Source organism: Ips typographus, linkage group LG15 (assembly GCF_016097725.1).
Source record: "Ips typographus isolate SLU linkage group LG15, UJ_Ityp_2.0, whole genome shotgun sequence".
Taxonomy (NCBI): domain Eukaryota; kingdom Metazoa; phylum Arthropoda; class Insecta; order Coleoptera; family Curculionidae; genus Ips; species Ips typographus.
Genome location: NC_138436.1, coordinates 2,328,466 through 2,348,876, shown reverse-complemented (window position 1 = coordinate 2,348,876; position 20,411 = coordinate 2,328,466). Strand labels below are relative to the sequence as shown.

The window sequence follows — 20,411 nt, the reverse complement described above, 5'->3', positions numbered from 1 at the left end:
GTGAATCGACCGACAATACCTTTGCCATGTCTAGGTGTTCTATGAGTCATTCTGATGACAAAAGGTCAGAGCCACTATACATATAGGTAAATTCTTTTTTGCTTTGGAAAAATTAGATATCCAACAAACAACTTTTACTATTCATTATTAGGCTTTTCATATTTTCTTGAATATCTCTGATACAAAAACGAATTGACCTATGGTTGCAATAACTTTGTTCATCAGAATAACTCTTTAGAACCCTTTGTCTTGGTATACTTTTGTCTGTCGAGTGACGGGACACCCTGTATATTTGTAGTTAGTAAAAGTTAAGATTTGTTTTTATTTAGAATCTGTTCATTAATTTATTTTAGATGTATTTTTTAAATACATATTTTTTTCCCTGCATTTTATATGCAAATAATGTGAAATACTAAAAGATCTGTTTTAACAGGAATATGTTTTATTATACCATAAATAATAATTTAACATTAGTGGTTTAATAATATTTTTTATACCTTTACTGCTACGGCACTAAGTCGTATTCGTAAGGCAGAACCATTTTGTTGAACGCTCTCGACAAGGATTTTGATGTATCAAAACTTTTTACTTAATGTTATTTACCTGAAAGTAACTTTTATTTGGTTGGTTTGGATTTTCATAAAAGACTTATTTTTAAACTTTAAGATCTGTTATAGGTATATGTCAGTGCAGAAAGGAGATTTATTTATTCATGTGCAGAGTTACTTTTCATAATGTGACAAGCTGTGGTGCCTTTATTTTTTAGTAATAAATAATTAAGTTAATAAATTCTATAATAAAATTTCTTATATGAAAGTTATAGGTATTTTGTATACATGCTGTCTGACAAAAACACCAAGAACAATGAAATTAACAAAATCTACATTTTTAAATGACACTGGAAAATGTTATTACATAAATGAACCGCTTTCCTGCATTTCTGCCGTTTCAAAGGCGAAAATGTCAGTGCTTTACCTATGTATTTTTGAAATGACAAAATGCAGCCAATTTATTTATGTAAAATATATGCAGAGTGTTCGTTTGGAAAAACGTATATTCAGGCGAATTTCTTGATTTGCTATCTACGTTTATTTTTTTTTGACAGCACGTATAAAATATTTATGCAAATATCTTAACCTTTGTATAAGTTTTTTTTCTAAATTGAAAAATAAATAATAAACAACCTCAGCTTGTCACATTATAGAAACTAAACCTGTAGAAATGGAAACGATGCTGGAACGATTTTTACACCAGCATGTGTCGATACTGGTTAGACACAGTTTCGGTTTAATGTCGTAGCCAAAACGAAAATGTTCTATAAAGAAACGTTAGGAAAACGTCCTAGATCAAACATAACCGTTTCATAATCGGTTGTACGTTTGTAAGTTGACACAGGTTTGTTGCAGATTCGTAACAGAGTCAAAACTAAAAAGGAACATTTTTAACGTAACAGGGAAAATGTTGAGTTGCGGGACATATAACGAACGTTTAAACTTAAAAAAGATGTAAATGTGTCACATAAATAACGAAACAAAGAAACATAGAAACTAAATTGTATTGAAACAACGACGTTACCCCCCTGAACGGTGTTATTTAATATATTATTATTGTAACATTTGTTCCTGTATATCTGTGATTAATAATTTATTGATGAGTAACCAAATTAAAGTCTGAAAAACGGGTAAGAAAATCTACTTTTACGTTAATTTATTGTTATAATGTGTTATGTTTATAGATTTAAAAACTAAAAGTTCTCCGATGACGGAAGAACAAAAGTGAATTATGATGGAATTTATAAAGAAAACCCCAATTTTACAAACCGGAAAGCTTTCAAATGTAGTGTCTTACAAAGACGTGTCAAAACTATGGTGTGAATTAACAGATATTCTGAGTTCTGTTCCAGTGCCACGTAAGGAATGGAAGGATTGGAGAAAAGCAAGTAAAAATTTATATAATTTTTCTAAAAAATCAAATACAACGTTTTGTTGTGCTTAATCAAATTACCCACCACAGCAGGGTACTACGTTGTGATACAAGGTGTTTTATATTCAACATATGTTTATGTCATAATTAAAAAACGAAAGATTTCAGCAAAAAATAAACTACGTCACTGGATTCTACGGAAAAATATCTATAAGAATCCGTTTTCACCTCTTCAAAAAGTTTAAAGATATTTGAGATACGGCGGCTGCCTCAACAATGATATTTTTCAATTTTCCCCTGTATCTTAACAACGAAATGGGTTATGATAATTCTGCTGACGCCATGTTAAATTTCACAAAAAAGTAACACACTGTCGCAAAAACCGCAACCCCGTATCTTTCAAAATAAGTGAGATACCTTACAAAAGTGTCGAAAATGGGACACCCTGTACACCAACATTCCTTTAGCTATGCGATTAATCGATTCAGATACTCACTTAGTAGGTACGGTACGGAAAAAAACGATGTGGTTTGCCAAAAGCAGTTGTATTAAAGAAACTTCAAAAAGGTCAAATATTTGCGCAGCAGAGTAGGGAGGGTCTAATTTTTATAAATTGGAAAGACAACATAAATGTTTTTATGCTGTCAAGTAAACATACTGACAAAATGATCGAGGTGAGGGGCACAATAGAGGTAAAACTAAAACCTGAAGCTGTTTGGGATTATATCAGGGCTAACGAGTCTGTCGATCTGATAAGATAGTCGCCTTCGAGTTACTTTTGATCATATCTATGGCGAAAGCATACATATATGTTGTACAAACAAAATGAACAAGAAACCATCTCGATCACAGATTTCAAAAAATCCGTCATACAATATTTGACATCTAATAAACTTCGAACTGAAATTTTATAAAAAGGCGTAGTAGCAAAGAAAAGAAGTTTTACTCAAAGAGATTAATCGCAAGGAAGGTACAAAATAAAACAATGTGTAAACTTTTGAGTGTAAAAAAGTGTTTCAAGCGCGTTCTAAGATTGTATACACATTAAAAGACGCGGTTTTTTTGAAGTTCTAATAATAAACATTCTGGCTCGTTCTTAGAAAACCCACTTGATAAAAGGTTGATTCTTCGATGTAAATCGAAGCTGAGCAGACACAAAAAGTTAATTTTGCTGTAGGACTGTAGGATGTTGATCAGTCAGGAAAATAAATTGTACGTTTGATAGATATTAATGACTGATTGCTGGTGTGGTTCAATTCCAATGTCAACTTCTGCACAGTTACTCAGTTCGCCATGCGTAGATTGACATTTAAAGGAATGATAATTCTTGTAATATATCCCCATTTAGTCGGACATTAAATAAAAATTATGCGGCCAAATATTGTGGATAGGAAAATGTTGCATATGACATAACAGCAAATCGAAATAGCAAATAAAACTACACACAACCCGCGCCCCAATCTTTAGTATATTAGTAAAATAAATAAGAATTCCAGCGTTCCCCTGTACGACTTTTTATACATCTCGCTTCACCGGGAGAATATCTGAAACAAAGAAAATAATATTACGACAAGAACATAAAAAACGTCAACGTGTTTTAACCGATTTCAGCTGAATACCTAAAAAAAATTCAAAAACTTTTCATTACATCCAGAGATTTCCGACAAAAACCGAAAAAGTCAAATTTCTATTTGTTTTTTACCACTTTATTAATGATTATTTTGGAATTTACTCCGGATGTAATAAAAAAAATTCATTTTTTTTTAACCAAATTGTATAGCAATAAAATGCGCAACGTTGTCTCCATTTAACTAAAGCTCTATCAACAATAGTTTCTGAGATAGCAATGCTAATGCATCGAACTTGTAACACCCTGTATACAGGGTGTTCCATAACAATATGACAATCTCTCGGGAGCATACAGGGGAAGTCAAAATACGATTTGTTCATATAAACATTTTTCCTAAAGTCACTACTAAGGGAGATATCGAGCCCCAAAGAACGGGTCGACCTTCTATTTGACATCAAAACCAGGTATCTCGTCTTAGCAGAAAGACTGGTATTAACTGGTAACTTTGACAGTTGTCATTATTTTCAGCTGCAAACGCCATTAATGAATATGAAACTCTTGACATTTTTATCGAAAAATTGTACTCTTCTTTTATTTTGATAAAATAAATGGATTTCGAGATAAATCGATTTTTCATTGAACTGCTTAAACCACAATGTTATTAAAAATATTCGTTAAACTAGTTTTTTTATGTAAATTAGTATTCAAAGTTTATGTACAGAATAACGAAAGATATGGAAGAATACTCGTTAATTGAATAAGCATTTAATTATTTATTTTTTTATTAATTTAATTTTTTAATTATTATTTTATTCATTTTTCACCTCTGCCAACCCCTACTGTTCCTATCAGCTTTCATACTTTTTCGTTTCGTTCTGCATTAATTTCGCCTTTCATGTGTATTTTAAACAAAAAACGAATTCAAGAAATATTTTTAATAACGTTGGGTTTTAAGCAGTTCAATGAAAAATGGATTTATCTCGAAAACCGTTCATTTTATCGAAATAAGAAGAACGATTTTTCGATAAAAATGTTAAGAGTATCTATTAATGGCGTTTGCAGCTCAAAATAATGACAGCTGTCAAAGTTAAGCAAATTGTGTCTTGAGTACCAGTTAGTTCCTGTCTTTCTGCTAATACGAGATACCTGGTTTTGATGTCAAATAGAAGGTCTCTTTCGATAAAACATTAAACCCAAAAATCATTACAATATACAAAGTGGTTCAAAAGTTACGGCCAAAAACGTTAATTGGAAGGCAGTTCTTTGGGGCTCGATATCTCCCTTAGGAGTGACTTTAGGAAAAACGTTTATATGACTAAATCGTATTATTTTGACCTCCCCTGTATGCTCCCGAGAGATTGTCATATAGTTATGGGACACCCTGTATAGGGTAAAAGTTTAAGAATTAAGTGTAGAATTTTAAATGTATTAAAAAATGTGGTTCTATTTAAAAATACCAATATTTTATCTGCCACGAAGTTATGCAGCAGCCTGCATAGTCATAACAAAAAGAAAACATTTCTAATTTTTGTTTTAAAAAAAATTGCCCAGCCTAAATTAAAACTAATATTATCACATAGCTTATAAAAAACAAAGATCACAAAACGGTGCACGCTAGATGTAACAAGTCTTCCTGATGAATCAAAAATTCAATAATATACATTATAAAACAAAGACAATTTGGACTGTTACAGTTTTACAAGATACTTTTCGTAGCTACACAAATCGTTTACTCTAATTAAGATAATCAAATCAACCTTAAATTTAATTCCTGTCTATCTGAGATATTATTTATAGAAAGGGAATAGCTTGAATAATCAAATTATCTAAAAATTCAGAAGAATTTACTTGGTTTTAAAAACACTGCAACTACACAAATGTGTTTGCTTTATAATCATAGTACTCATAAGATAGAAGATATCTCATACAAGCGGTGTCTTGAGTTCATCATTTGTACTCACTGCAAACTACCTCATTATTACTATTACTTTAAACATGCTTTTAGATGACACTAAATATAATACATATTGATTTGACGTTCAATAATGCAATTTACCAGTAAATAATGATGATTATCGTTGAGATTATTGTGTTAACGTAAAACAATAATGAAAACTGCAATGCTTTTCATTTTAATGTAAATTTCAGTAAAAATAGTTAACTAACATTAAAACTTGCTCTTTAATGCACTGTTCTAATGTAGTACTTCTTGGTGGGTAATTTGAGCCTTGTTTAAGTCAATTTCTTCATAAAAGTTATGTTTTCTCACCCACATGAAAAAGTAGTGAAGTATTCAGCATATACCAGATACAGATCTGTAAGATAGGTTTAAAATTGCCAGACGAAAAAAATGTGTAATAATGATGCATCAGCAGGGTTAAATGCCTAGGTTAAGTTTAAAATTGGCATTGTAATTTTACTTGGACCAGCAGGCTATGGTCAGGTCTATGTCCTTCAAAAAATATACATTTACTTGATTTTAGAGTATGATTTTCAACTATTATTGAAATATTGTATAAAAGTTAAAAATATAACTATTTTAGCTGCATGGGAATCTGTTTGACATAATAAAATAAAAACAAAAGCAAAGTGACAAATTCGAACTTTAGTTGACATAACAACAGATGGAAGATGGCTTAATCAGCTGAATTTGTTTCCTCAAAGTGATAAGCCGCGTGACGTCATAGTAGGGTGCTCAGGCTGCACAATATGCACTTAAAACTTTTTATATTATTTTTTACATTGAACAGTAGAAACTAGAAATCTATTTTCACAGAATGTACGCACTACTTTCCTGAGATATACCATATTTATAGAAAATGGTAAGCTCAAATAATCAAAATATCGAAAAATTGAATTTTATTAAGTATTGGATTGTTAAAAAAAACATTGCAGCTGCACAAATACAGGGTGTTACAAATTAGATGCATTAGCATTGCTATCTCAGAAAGTATAGTTGATAGAGCTTTAGTTAAATGGTGGCAAAGTTGCGCATTTTAATGCTAAATAATCTGGTAAAAAAAAATTAAAAAAAATTTCATTACATCTGGAGATATCCAACACAAACAATTAATCAAATTTCTATTTTATTTTTTTCCACTTTATTATTGATTATTTTGGAAAATCAATTGCACCTTCTGGAGGCATTAATTTATGCTATTTAAGAAAATAATGTTTGTATTTAGCTACAACGTTTTTAGATACCATCATCAACTTAATATTTTAAAATACGGACCGGGAGTTTCGATTTCGTTTTTTTAGTAGCTACCAACCTACCGAGAATAATGATGTGCCACACTTGTCAAAAAATTATACCTAGTGTACTTAGGTATTTGCTTTTTTCAAATATGCATTTGAAATTCATATGTTATCATAATGAAAAAACAAAAAACATATTTTTTTAAATAAATGAAAAGTACCATAAGAAACTCTCGATCTTTTTCGAAGGAGCAATGAACCTATTTATTAAATTATATAAAACTAAATTATCTACTCATTATGACAACATATCAAATTCAATTGCTTATTTTTTTAAAAAATCTTAAAATACCAAGTACATAATACGAGTACACTAGGTATATTTTGTCACAAGTGTGACACATCATTAGTTTCAGAAAGTCTGTGGCTACTAAAAAATGAAATAAAAAGTTGAGGTCGGTATTTGAAAATTTGAAGTTGACGTTGGTATCTAAAAAAGTAATGTTTGAGCTGAAAACTAAAACTATTTTCTTGAAGAGCATAAAAAAGTGCCTCCAGAAGGTATCATCTAAGTAATTTCGTAGACATCATTTGATCTGAAGAAGTGACACGTATATGAATTAGATTATTACTGTTCCTTCAAACGTGCATTTGGATAACACTACATACAGTGCTTTTGTAACATGCATGCTGCCTAAGTTCAATAAAATTAAAAAGACTAACTTTTCACAAAAATTCTCGAACCCCCTCATGTATTTTATTAACCGCTGCTTGTGTTATATGAAATGGAATTATACAGGGCCCAAAAACTGGGTGTTTAAAATATTTTTGATCTTTTAAATGGCAACACTTCTTTATTATTGTATAATTTGGATTCTAGAAACAAACAATTCTAAATATGTTCCATGCAACTTGTACCACAATTGTCCTGTAAATATTGATAATTTGACACCAATAATTTTCTAATAAATCAGATTAACATCCCCAAAAATTATTGATGACATTTTTTTGAAAAAAATTTAAAAAGATAATAAACCGTCTTGGTTATTGTAACATTACATATAGAGTTCATTTTGAACAGCTGATTTTATTTTCTTTCAATTTTTTTAAGTAAAAGTTGTAGGATCTATAATTTTGAAAAGTGTATTTGACATTTGTTTGAAAACAATTGAATATCAGTATGGACTATGTTGCATGAAATATGTTAAGGATTGTTTGTAGAATTCAAAACCTCCTATAAAAATAAGGTTCCAAGTGTTTTTGCAACAAGTAAAGCCCACTTTAAATCTTAGTTTAAGTATTAGTAGGTATTAGTACTCACTGTAAAAATTAAAGGTGATTATAAATGATAAGTTTATGGAGGTTATTACATGACATATAGACTGACAAGTGCCAGTACATAAATAGTAAATATTTCATAAAAAGTTGTAGCTTGTAGCTGCAATCCTTTTTCTTTAAGCCAGAACCCAAAACAAAAATAAAAAAGTTAATAAAATCATGTACCTAAAAACTATAACTTTTGTGATAATATTCATGTCAATGCCAAGTTAACCATACTGCAGCAAAAATTTTGGTTTTTAAGTGAATTCAGTTATAACTAATACTAAATTTAAATTATTTTTTTATAAACTACTTTGGTCATAAGCATTGATTCTATTCTTAGTCCTAATATTAATAATAAAACTAAAATTAAATTTTGCTTTATAAACTAGGCTTAAGTCCCTTCCATTTCATCACATTCAAGACATTGTATAATACATATTAACTCAATGTTGAGCAATGCCGATTACTAAAGTGTACAATGATAATTACTAAACAAAACAATAATGAAAAATGCATTAGTTTTCATATATTTTGTATATACAGGGTAATTCAAATTCATAAGAGATACGAGAAAGTTTAAATTGGGGCAAAGTTGCGCAATTTAAAGCTCAACCAAATGCTGTTTTAAAAATTTTGATTTTCCGAGTACTTCCGTAGATATCCGAAAAAAACTGAAAATTTGATTTTTTGTTTTTATTTATTTCTAACCTTATTTGAAGAGATATCCCAAAACTAAAAACATCTTTTCATTGCCACTTTTTCCTAGCTATTCGATGATGGATTCAAATTTGCCACACGACGTTTCGTTTTTTGTCAGTCATCATCAACTTTCTTTTTTCTTATGGGCGCCATATTGGATTTTTAGCCCACCAAATAGTACGTTTTATTCTGATTTTAGTGATGTATAATAACTTATGATTTGCTTCATAAATAACAAAATTATTCAATAAAAACTAATTTTACCTTAGTTAGCTTTGAGTTAATGAGACGTTTTATGAAGATTACTTGGTAGTACTTGTCACACGGAATGGGCCTGAACATATTTAGTCATAAAGGTGTACACGTGACTTAAACCGGTTTATTCACTGGAAGAGCTTAGGCCACTCGACGCTACGCTTGTGGACCTAGTTGTTCTTTTCGTGAATAAAAAATGGTTTAAGTCACTTGCTGTATAAATAACTATTAAATCACTCTGAATGACATTCGCCTATTTACAGGATGTAAACAAACAAACATCATTGTTACATCTACGGGGCGGGGTTCAAATTTAATAGAACTGTAATTTTAGTTTTTTTTTAATATAAGAAGTAGAAATTTAATAAAATACTGTATAAAACACGTGACTTAAACCGGTTTATTCACTCGAATAAATATGAATGAATAAAAAATGGTTTAAGTCACTTGCTGTATAAATAACTATAAACTTGCACTTAACCTTATAAAAAATTTAAATTTGGCAAAAAATAAAGTTCCTTAAATGATGATATTTCTCTTGGAAACATAAATGAGCTGTTTAAGTTAGAGATAATGCTGACAAATCTCTTTTTCTGATTAACCTAAATAGTTCAGCAATGCTTGTATAATAATAACATTTTCTGTGGGGGTTTCTTTTCTAGATACATTTTTAACTATGATTGATTCGCTCTAATGATCGTCCGACATATCGTGTTTGATAAGTACTGTCAAATAATGACATTTCACAAAACGGCCCATTAACTCAAAGCCAATAACTAAAGTAAAATTAGTTTTTATTGAATTATTTTGTCATTTATCAAGCAAATCATAAGTTATTATACATCATTAAAATCAGAATAAAACGTACTATTTGGTGGGCTAAAAATCCAATATGGCGCCCATAAGAAAAAAGAAAGTTGATGATGACTGCCAAAAAACGAAACGTCGTGTGGCAAATTTGAATCCGTCATTGAATAGCTAAGAAAAAGTGGCAATGAAAAGATGCTTTTAGTTTTGGGATATCTCTTCAAATAAGGTTAGAAATAAATAAAAACAAAAAATCAAATTTTCAGTTTTTTCCGGATATCTTCGGAAGTACTTGGAAAATCGAAATTTTTAAAACAGCATTTGGTTGAGCTTTGAATTGCGCAACTTTGCCCCAATTTAAACTTTCTCGTATCTCTTATAGTTTCCGAGATCCCAATGGTGAGGGTCGAATTTGAATTACCCTGTATATACAGTGTGACCCATTTAGAATGGAAACACCCCTATAAAATTTTAGGTTATTAACCGATTTCAATGATTTTTTTTTGAAATAATTAGGAATGAAATGTCTATTATGGGAGAAAATTTTAAATATTTATTTCAGTTTTCAGGTCATATTAGGATACTTTTTCTTGATAGAAAATGGAGAATTTTTATTAGCGATTTTTTTATTCAAAAATTACTACGCCACTGGATTTATAGTGCTTTCAAATAGCTGTGACCAAAATTTCATAAAAATCCATTCATTAATAACAAAGTTATGACAAATTAAAATTCAAAAATCCTCTAAGCTAACAGTCACAAAAGAACACCCTGCATCAACTGTTGCCATAGAAATGGTGTTATTATTTACTTGTTTATTATTAATTGATTAATTTAATAAAAAAAAAAAAAAAAAAAATTACAAATTATTTTTTTAATTTTGGTCACAGCTATTTGAAAGCACTATAGATCCAGTGGCGTAGTAATTTTTTCAATAAAAAAATCGCTAATAAAAATTCTCCATTTTCGATCAAGAAAAAGTATTGTAATATGACCTGAAAACTGAAATAAATATTTAAAATTTTCTCCCCTAATAGACATTTCATTCCTAATTATTTCAAAAAAAAAATCATTGAAATCGGTTAATAACCTAAAATTTTATAGGGGTGTTTCCATTCTAAATGGGTCACACTGTATATAAATAATCTTTATTTTCAATAGAAAAAAGGCTATCGACCACTTGGTCTTTCTGCCTATGTTTACAGTGGGATTTTTTTTATAGTTTTAGCATACAAGTTAACTTATTCTAATTATTTACAATTTATTTACAAAAAAAAAAAAAAAAGTAATCTTAGTTAAAGTGCTCTAGTAGGGTGGCAGTGGGAAAGATGTAACGGGATTGTCTGGTTTGTCTTGTTATGCACAGTGGGTTGTTTGGATTATTTTTCCATTTGTTTTGTAGTTGTATAAGTCTGTCTGTTATTTTGGTCATGTTTGTACGTTCATAGAGAAGTTGGTTGGATGGGTTGTGTAGTGGGTTTTCTGGGTGTCTTATTTTGGTTATTAGTCTTAGAGCAATCTGTTCCGTAGTCTGGGTATATCTTTTAGTTTTGTCAGTAGCGTTTGCTCTAAGTAAGTGTCCATAGTCTAGAACTGGTCTACAGATGGATTTGTATATTTGTGTGGATTAGTTTTCAATTGAATGTTAATTTAAGTAAAATTACTATACTGACCTTAAACCTTGCTTTTTTATTCACGGTTCTAATGTAAGTAGTTGATCCCATTGCACACAATTTCACTCTTCAACTTGATTGATATGTTGCAATCTTCTTAGTGGGTAATTTGTTCTTCGCTTAGGTCAATTTCTTCATAAAAGTTATATTTTCTCATCCACATGGAAAAGTAGTGAAGTATTCAGCATATACAGGATACAGATCTGTGAAATAGGCTCAATTTGTTAGTTGAACCAACCTTAAAAAATTGTCAGACTAGACAAATTTTTAGTAATGTATACAAGTGATGCATCAGCAAAGATTATATAGGTTAGGTATGAAATTGCCTAATTGTCATTGTAATCTTACCTGGGCTAGCAGGGGTTGTGTGCATTATGACCATTGAATAATATACATTTACTTGAATTCAGTGTATAATCTTCACCAATTATTAGACTATTGTAATAAAAATACAATTATTTTAGCTGCATGTTAATTTTTTTGACACAACAAAACAAAAGCCAAGTGACAAGTTGGCATTTGATATCACAACAGATCCAAGTTGGCCTATCAGCGGAACTTGTTTTCTCAATGCGATACGCCGGGTGACGTCACAGTGGATGCTCGGGTGCACAATATGCACTTAATACCCAAGGAATTACAGGCGTTGTCCGTGGTTTGGTATTACTATTTGATAGTCCATCTTCACAGAGTGGAGTCATTACATTCTTCTGAGATGGTATTTATAGGAAGGGGTAAGTTCGACTAAACGAAATATCTAAAAATGTATATTTATTAAGTATTGGATTTATTGTTTTAAAAGAACATTGCAGCAGCACAAAGATGTTTTCTTTACAATTATAGTACTTGATATGCAGATGTTCAGCCTTATGCCGTAAATCCATTGACTTAATATCAATATTGAAATAATTTCAATGAAAATTGAACACTATTTACATTTTTGGTCACATAGATATGCACTAAGGAGAATTGATTAAAAAAACTGTAGGTAACAATTGAAGGGTGCACGGGAAAAACAAGCTAAGTCAAATTTTGAAGTTTTTGAGTACAGCAGTTTTATTTCTAAAATCATTGTTAACTGGTCATCTATAGGCATTAGAAACATAAATATTTTTTTATATATAAAGCAGCATGCTTTTTTATTTAATATAATAATTACAAGGTTGTTGTTGAAGAAAATACAAAAATAGGTCTTGACTTAGCCTGTTTTTCACCAGATTTATATTATAAATATTAAATTCGTCAAACTTAAGTAGCAAACAAGATAATTTATAAATTAAAATGTATATCAAAAAATAATTAGTTGAAACCTTGTTTTTTTTTTGTTGATAAAAAATTATTAAACTAATTAGTTACTAAAAAGGATAAAAGGTAAGTAGGTCATTCCCGTGTACGCCTAACCTAAAATATGTTCTATTAGACGACGTAGCTCGTTTTTCTTCTGACTAAGTTTGGACCCTGTATAGCATCGCTATTGTCTATCGGGTGAAGCTGTTTTCTCAATTTGGCCAAAAATTGACTTAGCTTGTTTTTCCCGTGCACCCTTCAATTGATTGATAAAATTTCAAGCTTCACTATGGCAACATTGCATTTGTGTTATGGCCAGACCAAACCAGACGGAGAAGTACCGACCTAACCTCACAAATTATGTAAATTTTAAACGGCTTTTGGTGTTTTTCAGTTTTTTTCCCGGCAACGGTAAGTACTTAATTCAAAATTAGGATAAAGTACCAAACTTAATTTTTAAATCAATTTTAGGTATGTCTAAGAAAGCCTCAAGACAGCAATATATTCAACTTCTAACTGAGCTAGAAAGTTCTGAGGTTTTAAAGTGGGGAAAAGGTACCCCAAATTTAAAAAGACAATCTTGGGAACAATCTGCAAAGGCTATAAATTCTTCTACACTTTCATCACAGGCCACTTTCGGATCGCGTTCGGTCATTCGTAAAGCCGATCGTTTCACAAATAGTTTGATTTTCCCGCAATATTGTCACAAGTAGATTCTCGTTAATTAATTTAATACTAACTACTACCAATACGTTAATTACTTAGTCAGCAAATAATCGGCCACTGACCGAAACAAGTCGTTGACCACTCAAATTGAAGAGTAAGCAATTGAACCTTCTAGAACGGAAGCTAGCTAAGGTGTTGCAATCGCCAGTCAGCAATAAGTCATCAATTGTTCGGACAATGATCCAAGTGCTTAGACAAGCAATTAAGAAATTGAACTGACTAAGGGATCGCAATACCTTACAATAAATAGCCGAGAAATTTGGAAAGAAGTTAGTCAGAAATTATCCGCGAAACTAAACGGTTCGGTCGCGAAAGTTAAGGGAACTCTACCCTGATACTTACCCCCGTCCAAAATGGTTTGTGAATTAATTATCATGTAAGTACGAACCTTATAATTTGAATTAAACCAACTTATGTCTGACAATGCTTTTTATAAATTCAGTTTTCATTTAATCTTTCTTTATTTGTTTCTCTCTATGACTAAACGTTGTTGTTTTTGTTATACAAAGTTTAACTTGACTACGACCCCAGCCTACACGTCCCCGCGTTACGACTAAAAACTAGATCGTGACAATATGTTGACGTGTGTGACACTATTGACAAACTCGTTTCGTTTGCCGGCCGGCTTCACCTTTAGGGGCGTTTTTAAATTCAACATAGTTTTATGCTATGGTGAATCAGATGGAAGTTCGGTGCTTCTCTGATGATCTGTCAATTGGTTGTCAATAGATGTGATGGCATCAAAATACCGTTGAAATAACAAACACCCTTTACAAATTTGTATTTTAAATTACCTAAACCGGTGTCTAAACCTCATAAACCTAAACATTGTTTGGTTTTTGGTTTGAGAAAGTTTTGAAGCGAAAAAGATTAACATAAAAAATGGAACACGTTGCTGCAGTTGTTGCAGCAATGGCAACACTAAAAAAAAGAAACGATTCAGATTCTTCATGTTCTTCTTCAGATGAGTTGTTATTGATTGCATCTAGAGAGAAGCACCATAAAATAGATGAATACATAGAGCAGGTTGTTTCTAGGTACTCATTAGATGATTTTAAATCGCATTTTCGACTGACAAAGGCAGCAATTGAGGTAAGCTTAGTACAGGAGTTAAGAAAATGTTATCTACTTTTAAACTTTTACTTCAAGAATCTGTGTTCTGAATTACAATATAATGAAGACATTGGCCCTGGAAGACCGCCAATTAAAAGACTGCATGCTTTGTTAATAACAGTATGGACTTTGGGTAAGTTATATGAGAAGTATTTTTAATTAGCCTTCAAGGTATTAGAAAACTTTATATTCCAGTAATTGTTTATTTTTATTTTAGCAACTCCAGATTCATACAGAAGCATTGGAGATCGTTTTACTAACTTTTATAGGTAGTCTGACATTTTTTAGGGTGGTTCAAGCAAGAAATTGGGCCTATTTCAAAGATCTGTATCCTGTATATGCTGAATACTTTACTACTTTTTCATGTGGATGAAAAAACACAACTTTTATGAAAAAATTGACCTAAGCCAGGAACAAATTACCCACTAAGAAGATTGCAACATAGTTGAAGAGTGAAATGCTGTGCAATGGGTTCAACTACTTACATTAGAACAGTGGATAAAAAACCAAGTTTTAAGGTCAGTAGGTATACTGATTTTACTTAAATTAACATCCAAGCATTGCAGTTTTTATTATTGTTACATTGAACACAATAATTAATAATTATACACTTTAGTAAACTGCATTGTTCACCCTTCAGTAAATATGTATTATACAGTGGCTTTTTTAAGTACTGCATCAATTTGATAAAATGGAAGGGACTTACTTTCCACAAAAACATTCAGTACCTTATGTTTTTATTTCTAAGAGAGATTTTGTATTACTACAACAATTTTCAATTCTGTTCAAATAAATGTCAAAAACACCTTTTTCAAAACTATAAGTCTCCCAACTTTTATTAAAAAAAATACCTAGTAAAAAATTAAAATCAGTTCAAAATTAATTCTATCGACTGTTTGACAATAACAAAGACCTTTTATTAACTTCTTTTAAATGTTATCAATAATTTTTGAGGATGTTAATTCGACTTCTTGGAAAATTGTTGGTTTCAAAATATTAATATTTGCTGAACAATAATTGTGGTACAACTTGCATGGAATGATGAATGATGTTTAGAATTGTTGCTTGAGTCTAGAAACTTATACAATAATAAAGAGGTGTTGCCATTTAAAAGACCAAACATATTTTAAATACTTAGTTTTTGGGACCTGTATAATTCCAATTACAACATCCATTCCAAACACAACAGCAGTTAATAAAAATAAAAACATAAGCATCAAGCATTTTTGATAAAAGTTAGTCTTTTCAATTTTATTGAATTTAGGCAGTATGTACTTTATTAAAGCACTGTATGATAATATAATAATGTGCCACACTTATGCCCGTATTTATAAACAATGCTTCGCTCGTTCTCAGACTTAAGTCGTACTCAAGTACAGTTTTTTGTTTTGTAAACCTAACTTAACCTCTAAGGCGTACTTCTGTCGTGCTTACATCGAGACTTGCTCAAGTTAGGTATTGACCTGACTTGAGCATTGCTTGGTTTCATTTTTAAAACTCAAATCAAAACACAATAAAAAAATCAAAAAGTTTGTGGTTTATTTCGTCAACTTTTCAGGAAATAGATACTGTGTAAGTATAGTTACCACAAATTGTTCAAGTATAAACCATAAATCTTCAATATAATTAATAATTGCAGTATGGCACATGCTGATATAGAGGATACAGATGAATTTTTGGAATACACCAATGATGAAAATATGTTACAAAGGTGGGCCTCCTCCAGTTGCTAGTCGGTGAAATGTTTGTTCTGTGTGTTGTCTTCTTTTTCTACGATATAAAATTATATAGAGCAACCCACATAAACATTTCTATTGATCATCTTACTTCTGTTTTAAATTATTCCACAGTTTCTTACGTTTGACAGCATTCCTGGGCACAGTTATTATAGATCCTTGGGAATTATACTCTGTAGCAATTTCTGTCCATTCTGCTTGTTTTTTTTGTGTACAGTTGCTGCGTCGTTCGTTTGTCCTCCACTAATTTGTGTTTGTCTACTAAATTAGCCAACAAAAGCTTCTCTTTTTGGGTATAGGCTGTTATTTTAGCCATCAAAAAATTTCTTTATGATCCTATAGGCATATAGATGGTAAAGATATGTATAAAATTATTGTTGAATACGTACCTCAAGGGAAATAATTAATATTTTAAAAAGAAAACCACCAAACCAAACCAAATTCAAATAACTTACAATCAACGCTCAAACAACAACTTCCGCGTTCCAGGTAAATTGCTAAACATTTTTGACATTGGCACTGAAGGTAACACGAAAGTTACTAGAAAATGAAGTTAAAAAATTAAAAATTACTAGCAAAACTATCTTTGGTTATGCTTTGCCGAGAATTACCGAAGTTTTGTTTATAAAACTTGTGTCGTACTTAAGACTCGAGACGTACTTCGCGAAGTTGTACTTGAGTATGAGATTGAGATTCGTTTATAAATACGGGCATTAGTTCAGTAGTGTACTTAGGTACCTACTTTTTTTTTTAAACAAATATGCCTTTGAAATTTATGTGTTGTCATAATTAGTAGATAATTTAGTTTGATATGATTTAATAATTAGGTTTTGCTCTTTTTAACACTAAAAAGAAAGCTGTTTTATCAAAACTCAACCACAAATTCAAACATGTATCTGAAAAGTAAATAATTAAACAAAATAGTTATTTGTATACCTAGGCGGTGAAATGGTATTTTTTCGGCTGAAAGAAAGTTTGGCTTCCGAGGCCATCTTACGGCCGAGGACAACAATCTTGAGGACGAAAACATTATTTCACGGCCGAGGTGTACAGGGTGCTGCATTTTCGATGGTTTTATGGGGTACAGAGAAAACAGTAATAGATAGAAAAAAGTAGCATACGTGTTCCGAGCTGAGATGACTGGCGAAGAGTGGGCTGCGCAAACTTCTTTTGTTTCAAAGATACGGGGGGTTTTTGAAAATTGGTCATTTTGGAACCTCCTCTGTATTTCATTTGCTATAAAAGTTATGAAAAAAATAAAAACGGTATCTAGTATAACTTTTCACGTAGAATCCAATCACGTAACCGGTTTTTTTCTATTAGGTTTAGTTTTTGACATATGGCAGTAACTTACATTTTTTTAAATGGAACACCCTATATATTTGTACGTCATTTAATTCTGTTTATTTTTACCTTTTCAACAGTGTATTACAACATATAAGTTTGTAGAGGTTAATCCTCTTATTTAACAAAAAGTCGTTTGCTAAGTTAAAAAAATGCCAATATCTAAAATACGAAACAAAAACAATCGGAAATCATATAAACTAACATGAGTATTCTACTTTTAGAAACAATGGCAATGCATTCAATAATTAGATGATCTATTAGGTTTAGATATGACATTATTAACAAAAAACTTTTAGAATTTTATGAAGAATCAAAAAATGTTTTAACGACGGGGTTTTATTTTTAAAAAATCTAAAGTTTTATCTGTCACGCCTTTATGAACCTGTATACCCGAAAGCAATTTGAAACTATAAAATATATAAATATTCTCTAAAAGTTGTATTTAACATTTTTTTGTATTTCTCAAAGTAAATGAGATAATAAACTCTACTCTCTCATTGCTCCACCTGTACAAAGTGATCAGTTTTATTTTGCACCCAACCTTAAATTGTTTCTACTTGATTTTACAACAACAAATAGTAAATACAAACGTTGTAGGGATTTATCTAAGGGAACCACACTTTAACCAAAGTGGGTAGTTAGAGGGTATCTCATAACATTGTGACAGACCAAACTTTGCTTTTTTATTAATTGGAAAACCCTATATATTATTGAATTTTTGGATAATCCTATTGGCTATAAGAATGATTTTGTTAGACGAATAACACCGTTTTCGTGCACCATTTTTTTGGTTTTGTTTTAAAATGATAAATTTTATAAAAAATGTTTTGTCCAAAGAAAATTGCAAGTGGCATATTTAAATGGTTAACAGAAAAAGTACGATCAGAATGTGCACTCGATCTTTCCTTAAGTGCAATGCTGTGGGTTTCCTGAATTTTTGCAAGTAGAAACGATTTCACTTGAAAGTTGAATCGTTCCACTAACATTTTTGTTATAATCAGTAAGACTTTCCAAAAATGCAATAAATTTCTTGTGCTGTTTTTAACTGATGGGGTTTCCCAAGCGCTGCCAAATACGTGTTTTGCACAAAATCAAATGTGTAGGGTAAATAAATTCTTCCCAACTTTGCGTATAATTTTCATACGTTTCTAAAGTTGGGTGCTAGATTACCATTCTTGATTCAATTAAAATGAATTTTTCGACGACTGACTTTGAAAGTACCTCATGTACGCTTCCATTTCAAAGCAGAAAGTGGTCATTCGCCGCACGTGCGCAGAAAGTGAATCATTTTCTGCTCTAGAGCGTTTTCGCTTTCTACTAACAATCTAGTCACCAACTTTTTTCGGCGTTTCCATAACAACGCTTGACATACCTGTTTGAAATAACCACATTCCGTCAAAGTGATTTATCGGTGACAATGAGTTCGAGCGACGAAAATGATGTGAGTTGTCCTTCTAATCCACCCCACAGCAGTCGTCGAAAAAATATCGTCTATATTTCGAGCCAAAAGTACTTTTGCCGCTTTTACATGATTGCAGCGTTCGGCTTCGCCTCAAGCTGCAAATTTCATGTGCAAGCGGCAAATATATACTTTCCGCTCTTAATATAGAATATACTATTTTATACTGATTTCATGCTACAATATAAGATCAAGCTTCAGCTAACATCGGTTGAAACGCATTGACATTTCTTATATTCTCGTCGTAATATTATTTTCTTTGTTTCAGATATTCTCCCGGTGAAACAAGAAGCAAAACAAAAAGTCATCCAGGTGAATCTCGGAATTTGTATTTATTTTAATAATAAACTAAAAATTGGGGTGCGGGTTGTGTGTAGTTTTATTTGCTATTTCAAATTGCAGTTATGTCATATGCAGCATTGTTCTATCCACAATATCTGGCCAATAATAATGTCCGACTAAATGGTGAAGTATTAGAAAAATTATCATTCCTTTAAATGTCAATCTACGCATGGCGAACTGAGTAACTGTGCAGAAGTTGACATTGGGAGTGAATAAAGACCAGCAATCAGTCATTCATATCTATCAAACATACAATTTAATTTCCAACTGAGTAACATCATACAGCAAATTGATCTATTTGTGTCTGCTCCCCAGCCAGCAAAATAACGTCTTTTTACGTAAATGAACGTCATTTTCTAACCTAAATGACGTCTTTAATGACGTAACTTGACGTCCCGTGGACAGCAGAATTTCACAGCGAATCGACGTCTTTTATAAACGTCCCTTAACGTGGCATTCACACGACACAATGTCGTTAATTTACGTCTATAATGTCGTTACTTGACGTTAAGTAACCGATATAGGGCCGATTGCACCGACATATATTTAAGGGCACCGTAGGTTAGGTTGTAGATCATGTGCAAAAAGGCACAGTCAAATTAAAACCTAGCTTAGGTGGACCCTACGGTGCCCTTAATTACGTCGGTGTAATCCGCCATTTATACTTAATTAAGAATGGGAAAATTATATTGAAATAAAACTTCAACTCATGTAACTGTTTAATTAACTTGGATTAAGTATTACATATAGCTATAACAAATACGACTCGGTAGTAAATAACGGGTGTTCAATAATTGTTATGGTCGTATAGTTGGCTGTGGTTCTCTCTTTCTAGCATGAACATAGTGCGGAGATAAGTTCGTATATGGTTTGAAATCAACTGTCACTGTCATATAATAATTGTTTACAACCTTATCTAAGGGATACGTTTATTTTGACAATTGCCATCCATA

At 31.2% G+C, this 20,411-nt stretch overlaps 2 long non-coding RNA genes across 2 annotated transcripts; one reads left to right on the top strand and one right to left on the bottom strand.

The window, feature by feature from the left end:
- Window positions 1-1,936: 1,936 nt before the first annotated feature.
- On the bottom strand, window positions 1,937-12,207 carry LOC145738260 (uncharacterized). The gene is made up of 3 exons (XR_014180668.1): window positions 11,797-12,207; window positions 11,449-11,651; window positions 1,937-3,467 (listed from the first exon to the last, which is right to left on the bottom strand). It is a non-coding gene; the product is annotated as an uncharacterized LOC145738260 (long non-coding RNA).
- Window positions 12,208-14,780: 2,573 nt separating this feature from the next.
- On the top strand, window positions 14,781-19,476 carry LOC145738301 (uncharacterized). Its single transcript, XR_014180695.1, has 2 exons — window positions 14,781-15,092; window positions 19,385-19,476. It is a non-coding gene; the product is annotated as an uncharacterized LOC145738301 (long non-coding RNA).
- Window positions 19,477-20,411: the final 935 nt, after the last annotated feature.